General features: G+C 39.3%; 1 long non-coding RNA gene across 1 annotated transcript; it reads right to left on the bottom strand.

Annotated features, from left to right (window-relative positions):
• Window positions 1-350: 350 nt before the first annotated feature.
• On the bottom strand, window positions 351-7,983 carry LOC146542105 (uncharacterized). Its single transcript, XR_014880466.1, has 3 exons — window positions 7,799-7,983; window positions 1,709-1,861; window positions 351-1,108 (listed from the first exon to the last, which is right to left on the bottom strand). It is a non-coding gene; the product is annotated as an uncharacterized LOC146542105 (long non-coding RNA).

Raw genomic sequence — 7,983 nt, 5'->3', positions numbered from 1 at the left:
ATTATTAACTTTGCTCACTGTAATATCATTGTCATACCAAAACACACCTCCTTCCCAAAGACTTGCCACCTCCAAGTTGTGACCACCCCACAGCATACACTTTTTTTAGCTTATAACTTTAAAAACAAGAAAAAAGACTTTACATCAATCACAACAAAAGTGTGAATGAGAAGAGTCACTCAAACTCCACCTGAAAGTAAGATAGTAGTATAAAATGTCCTAAAAAAGAAGGAATTTTAGGGAATGTATCATCACAGAGAAGACAAGACATCACTGACTTCTGGGACCAGTTGATGGACTTCTCTTCCCTCTGCACAGGGACACCTGCTGGGTAAAATTCGCTAACTTGTCTATATAAAGTGCTTCTATGAGAAACTTAGAAATCTGTGCAGAAATCTCTATTTATTCCATAATTTAGCACATTAGCAGTTGGCTCTATTATTCATATTCTTGGTATTTGCACATGCTCTGCAGACAGTGCAATCAACATCAGCAATCCAAAAGAATCTGCAATCAGTTGCTTCAATAAACAGCAATATTCATTAATCTAGCCATAAGAGTCCTCACTGAACACAAGCGGACTCCTTGGGACTGGAGGAGGGTGAGCACGTGAGTTCACTGAATGCAACTAGATTAAGGTGTATTGTATTATTTGTGCATCCATAATCATGAATATTCAACACATTGGACACAACTGGGTTTACTGCGCCGAATTGGGTATCACTCAGAATCTAAGCCCAGCCACCCTCAGCCCCACTGATATCTGAGGAGAGGCTGGAAAGCAGAGGGGTGTATTTTCTGATGAACTTCCTTAGCCTTCAGTGTAAAACAATGTAAATTTAGCGACAGAAAATTATTCAGTACCTGTGGGCTGAAGTAATGAGAAGTGACTTTGTGTGGATGTGCAGCAGCAAATCCACAATTACCTCTGTTTTCACAGACATGAAATTGCAGAGATGTTGAATATGACTCTACTCCTGCTCCAAAACTCCTTCTTGCTTTTTCAGGAGGTCTTGGGCTTGGTTGTTGAGTCATGTCCTTCATGAAAAAGTTCATTCCAGTGACTACACAGAGTGGCTGATGTCTACCTATGATTGTGCTGTTGTTCCTGTCATGATGAAAGACTGAGTGAAAAATATGGGCAAAAGGAGATGGAAGAAAAGGGATGTGAGGAAAGAGAGGAGATATTGACACATGGCATGGGTGTTATCTGATGTTTCAGGACTATAAAGCATTGTTGAATTAGTCAAGCACACATGTTTTGCATCACATTTATGGATAAACCATATGATATGAGAGATAATCTGGAGAACAGATTGTTATCAGATCAGGAATTAATTATGTCCCTTCTAGCTTTAAAACTTTATTCCAGTCCCTAGGAGGATGGCTTACATACCAATGACCTCCATCAAATGAGTACAGATTTTCTTTGTAAATCGTGTTTATTTTTTTTCTTCTATACCTTAAATTCAGACTATATTCTAACAGATATGGGACAGAGAGAAACAAAGGTACAAGCAACACATGCAAAAAATACCTAATTAGTATATTAAAGATAAAAAATAAAAATAAAAATAAAAAAATAAATAAAATGTCCTGGTCTTTTTTATGTGGGAGTGATTCCTACTGTAATCAACAAAGAAATACAATAAAACAGTAAGGATAAGGAAAATCAGTGAAAAGATGAAAAGCCTCATTCATCACTAACCTGGGACAGCCAGGAAGGTGTCCAGACTTAAAAAAATGTCCTTTTTCTTGATGCATCTGCACTCATAGGAAATTCCACCCTTCTTCCCACAGGATCAAGCCACATGGTATCATGTTTGTCACTTCCAGGATGGATTACTGTAACTCCTGGCATCTGATGACGAAGGAGAAAACAATGTACAGGGTGCAGCTGATGCAAACCACTTCTCTCCACTTCCTGCAGAGGTTAAGTAGCCCTGAGTACATGAAGCCCATACTCAAAGCTTTCTATTCCAATTTACAATGACAGTTTAAATTCTTGATCCTAATTAGATCACAATCTATTTTACATTAAAAAAAAAAAGCAACTTCGACCATAAAACTTTATGTTTTCAAGTCAAAATATCTTATTTTCTCATTCTCTAATGCCCACACTTATCTAAAATTAAGAGATGATGATAGAAAGAAACACATTGAGTTCAATTTTTTTTTTTTTTTTTAGCATAACAGAATGTGGGAAAAAAAAGAAAAACATTAATAGCTGAATAATCTGCAGAAAATAAATAAATAAATAAATCATATAGCTTTGAGAATTTTAGCTAACAGACCAAGAAGTTGATTGCACGCAAAGCCATAATCCCAGTGTAGAGCATCAACAGCTTGTGGAAAACAGATAATTTAAAGAGAAATTCCCAAGCTTTCTATTTATTTATTTATTTATTTATTTATTTATTTATTTACAGTGTGTTCTCCTATAGTGGTCTAAATCAGAAAATGAATCAAATACTTTGAAAAGAAAAAAAATACTTATAAAGTGTGAAGATAAGAGATACTATGAAATTAGGGATCTGCTTACCCTGCTGTGGCTTCAACTAAAGATCAAAATGAAGGCCCTCAGTTTTGTTCTTTACAAATAGATTAATTTCATAGAATCATAGAAGCATAGGATCATAGAATGGCTTGCGTTGGAAGGTTAAAAGTAGTTAATCTCTAATCCCCCTGTCATGGGAATGTTGCCAGCTACTAAACCAGGCTGCTCAGTGCTACATCCAATCTGGCATTGAATGACTCCAGGAATGGGGCATCCACAGCTTCTCCCAGCAGCCTGTGTCATGGTCTCACCACCCTCTGAGGAAAGAATTTCTTCCTAGCATCCAAATTAAATTTCCCCTCTTTTAGTTTAAAGCCATTTCTCTTTTTCCAACCATATCAAAAACTGCACTTCCCTTCTGCATATAACCTCCCTTCAAGTATTAGGAGCTGTCCCCAGATCCTTCTCTTCTCCAAGCTAGGCACATCTCACTCTAATCCTTCTTCATATCAGAAGTGCTCCAGCTCTCTGAACCTCTTTGTAGCCCTACTTTGGACCCTCTCCAACAGCTCTGCATCCTTCTTGTGCTCAGGGTCATGCGTGTGGACATGGTACTCCATCTAGATGGGGCCTCACAAGGACAAAGAAGAGGGTGATTATGCCCTCCCTGCTCACTGCCACACCTGTATTATGTAGTCCATGATACTGTTGGTCTTTCTGGCTGCAAGTGTACATGCTGCCTCATATTCAGCTCCTCATCCGTCATAACTCCCAGCTCCTTCTCTCCAGGGCTGTTCTCAGTAAGTTTTTCTCCCAGTCTGTAGTTATATCTGGGACTGCCCCAACCCAACACTCTACACTTCGCCTTGTTCATTAGGCTCATGTGGGTCCTCTTCTCCAGCCTGTCCAGGTCCTTTTGAATGATGTCCTTCTGTCATATCAGCTGCACCACTCAGCTTGGTGTCATCAGAAACTGCTGAAGATATACTCAATCCCATTATCTATACTACAGATAAAGATGTTGAAGACCAGCAGTCCACATTTTAGTCACTGTGAAACAGCTCAAGGGAAGAAGACAATTGGAATTCAGGAAGTAAAAACATTACGCTGAATAAAACATTTCTGCATCTGGGATCAGTCCATATCTCCCCTCATTCCTTATTTCCCTTTTTATCTTGATCTGGATCTCATGTATGTTTTGCTTAAGATTTGCTAAGCTTCTGGCTAAGGAACACCTTCTCTCTGTGACTTACTAAAGATGTTCTGGGAAAAAAAAAATGATCCTTAATAATAATGATGGAGAGCTTCTGCAGTAATCTCAGCAAATTCAACTTGTTTAATTGGAAAGAAAGCTGAGCAATCAGAAGGATTGAAATGCACCACAGAGATGCATACACAACTTCTGCTGCTAAAACCTTATTTTCTCTTAGCTGGCCATATTGAAGCAGAAAAAAAATAATAAAAAAAATGCTTTCTTGTTTGCTTCTTTAATTGTTGCTGTTTATTTGCTTGCTTCTGCCTTGTGTCTGTCCAAGAAGTTTCAAAGCTGTCCTTTCAGATCTGATACTCGCTGCACTGTGCCTGTCAGGGGGCAACAGAGATGACAGTGGTGACCTCTTCCAGTCCCTCTGAGCTTTATTTTTCTGCCAGCTTATGAAACTGTTTAGTGGGCTAAGAGCTCGAGAATGCAACACTGGAAGCATTTCTGGCTGCTCACAGCCCTCATGGAGGTTCCCTTCACATGTCCAGATCTCTGAGAGGGCTGAAATGAAATTTTTTTTCCCCAGGCACTCACTGTCTCCTCATGAGTCTGTATTGGGCTTCCTTCTGTGTTCACTTCATGAATGAAAGTCTGCCTCTAGCCAGTCAGGAGCTCTTGGCACAGATTATAACAGGTCATACTCTTAGCTCTGGAGTTCACTGGTGCAATGTTTTACTCAGTTCTGCAGCCAAAGCCTGAAAAGGAAACTCTGGGAGATTGCTGAAGTGCTCCTGGTCACCATCTGCAGTGAACCAAGATGTTGGCTGCTTGGTTTGCTGTTATTTTTGTTGTTGGTGGTGGTGTTTTGTTTTTTTTTTTTCCATGGGAAAATTTTTTGGTGTATCCTGGGAGGTTGTCTCTTGAAAGGACTGCTGCAGTAAGAAATGTCTGCAGCTGGAATTAAGGCGCCTAAAAATAATTGTAATAGGAATAAACAAATACTGTCATGCTAAACACGTGACAAAATATGCTTAGGATAGAGGTTCCAAAGACTTGACCTCCCTCTTCAGCATGTTCCCTGGACTCTGCATCAGACTCCCCATTGTTTTTTAGGAGCTTTACTCCCTCCCCAACAAATTTTCAGAGGACTGAATGTTCTTGCAGTAGCCAGATGTGTGTGTTTGCAAGACAATCTGCATCAAGAATTCACTTTTGCATGTGCTCTCAGAAATAAGCTCTTTATAGTTGCTTCAGATCCAGTGGGAACTGCATTACAATCTTTTCTGTGTATTATGCTGTTGCTCTATTCACATTCCTAGAAAAGCAGAGGACACTAGGTTCTTTAAGAGACACCTACTGAATATATAGCCTAAAGGCATTTTGGAGACCATACAGGCCTTAATATTAAGTTTCCTTGGCCAAGTTTTCACATTTTTGATGTATCTGGCCCTTTCTTTAATGTCCTTTGCCAAAAAAAAAAAAAAAAAACATTTTTAATTTACAATATCTTCATCTCTGTGAGGATGTAAAATCTAGTAGTGGATAAGAGCTTCTGGGACTGATCTAAAATTTGTGGCCTCTCTCCTGATGTCTGATTTGGGCTCTGCCCTGGATTTTCCAGGTGTGTGGAGATTAAAAGTGCCACGTCCCTGTACTCAAAGAGTGATCCTTATGGATCAGAATTATACTGATCATGGATCATTTGTCACATGGACTTGCTGAAGGCATGATATATATTCCAGAGACTAAGTAGGCAACTCTACATGCATAACTAGATAACAAAGCCAATATGACAGCTTACCACTAAATTATCTCCTCCTATTCTTCTTCATGGCAACGATGACAAAAGATGTACAACCCCAGGAAATGATCTTTTCACCTTGCCTGACCCACCTGATAATCATAGGACTCAGCAAGTGTCTTACAGTAGGACCTCTAGACATAAAGACTAACTCTCAAGCAGAGGTTTTAAGAAATCAGGTGTGAAAAACAAATTTTCAGAGGACTGAATGTTCTTGCAGTAGCCAGATGTGTGTGTTTGCAAGACAATCTGCATCAAGAATTCACTTTGTGAAAGTGAAAGTGAAAGATTTCATCTGCCAGATTAAAAATGATATACATGTCTACTTCTGGAATACAAACACTGTGCCTTGTGCTCTCATGAGCACACACATATACATCTCTGTTGCACACCTAAAATATGAAAATGCATCATACAGAATGCCTCATTTTTTTCTCAGCCATCCCTGTACCTTGCTAATCACTTTGTATAGGAAACCAACTTTACATTGCACTGAGCTCCACCCATCCAGATGATGTTGTCATTTCCATGGTAACTAAAGTACCTCAAAGGCAAAAGAACAGATGGAGACTGAAGAAAAAAATAATTTGAGGACAAAAAGTGAACATATGTAGTGCAAGAAAAAATATTAAGCTGTGGGCAGCTATTAGGTTTATTATCACTTGCAAAGGGAGACCTTGATATAAACTCAGTCATGGCTCTATGGTAAAGAGTGGCACAGTCAAATCAGCCTTGTGACAATATCAATTTTCCAGTAGCCCATTTCCCTCTCAATTTTCCTTCACACTGATCTCAGAAATAATTGTCTTTGCTCCCTTAATGACTTGTTTTGGTTTAAGAACGACAGCAGCCAAAACAGGCAGAAAGAATGTAACTAGTGGCATGCTTGACTGCCCTTTGCATGTCTTCACTATCAAAGTCTCCAGGAGGGACCAAGGACTATGAAGCTCCCCTCTACCGCACAGACAGCAGCAGCCAGGGGAGAAAATCAACAAGTTGGGAGCTGTTGTGTGCATAGATAAAACCAGTAACCCACTACCTCCTGCCCACATGTGCTCTGACTGGCTTTGGATTCACACATAACATTATATAAAGTGCACGCTGGCAGCAGTTTGGAGCATCTTTAAAAGTGGGTTAATAGTTGTGACACAGTCTTCGCTTGACTTCCTCTGGAATTAGTCCATCTTTGTAGATTGCTGTCAATCAGAAAGGAAACTTGTAATTTACATAGGACAATTTGTTCTGTGTCAGCTTTCTAAGACTCTGAGCAAGGCAAGTGTAATTTGGGAACAGGAGCTGTGATGGAGAGAAAAAAAAAAAAAAAGGAAAAAAATCTTGTATTTTTAGCTTGCTCTCGATAAAGGTTTTCTTCCCTATATTATATAATTTATTTAAGATACAGAGCTTCATGAAAGTGAAAAAAAAGTTAAAAACATATCCTGTTACCTAAATTCCTTTCAGCTTCAGCTGGATAGAGCAGGCACAAACCTCAGAGTGAGAAAGCCTTGACTGCGGGGTGGGACAGAAGAGCTTAGGGCATGAGAAATGTGAATTCAAGCTCAAGAAGAGCTTGAATTCTCTTTATCTAAGGCTCACCTTGCAGCTCATTGTAAATATATATATAATATTTATAATAACTCATTTACAACGAGTTTATATATACATATAAATATTATCCTTAAATTTTGGCCTGTAAAACACAAGAAATGCAGCCCCTTCACATCTTGCAGATTGTAAGAATAAATGACAGTGCAAAACTACTGTATGCCCAGATCCTGCTATAATCAAGGACCCAAGCTGCATCCTGCTCTTTAACAACTTTTTACCACCAGTGACTTTTTTCCACCCACGCCACTAATTAGCATTCTACTCTTAACGAACAAGGGAATGGAATGGCACAAGTCTCTCCCATTCTCAGACACTGCTGTGTGAGCGCAGTGTTGTGCAGCTGGAGGAAAAGAATTTTTTTTTAAAGTGCCTCACCAGTTAATATTTTAAATGAAAACCGAAAAAAATAAAATAAAATAAAATAACGCAAAACCACTCAAAACCTTGCAGACGGACGTCCGCTGTCCGCTCCGTGCTGGCAGCCTGGTGTGAGACCTACCAGCAGGGGGCAATGCCTCATGTCTATTCAGCCTCAGCCACTGACAGCTTAAAAAATGAAGAGAACGGAAAAGAAAAAGAAGAAAAAAAAAAAAAAAAAAAAGAAAAAAGGAGGAAAAAAAATATATATACATATATATATATGCCGTGGTGCAGGAGGGGAGAGAATATGGCACAGCAAACTGAAACCCACCTGCTCTCCCCACGCACTGAGCGCGCAGTAGCTTTGAGTTTTTCCAGCTTGCTGATAAGGAAATTCTGTGATAAGAAAACGTTGATAGATGACTTAGGTGTGAATTAAAAAGTTGCACAGCACAATCCCTGGAGCACAGGGAATCAATCAACACTCAGTTCTGCGGAGCAAGTGTTCCTGCTTGT

This window comes from Meleagris gallopavo, chromosome Z (assembly GCF_905368555.1).
Source record: "Meleagris gallopavo chromosome Z, MGAL_WU_HG_1.1, whole genome shotgun sequence".
Taxonomy (NCBI): domain Eukaryota; kingdom Metazoa; phylum Chordata; class Aves; order Galliformes; family Phasianidae; genus Meleagris; species Meleagris gallopavo.
This window is presented reverse-complemented; position numbering and strand designations above follow the sequence as displayed.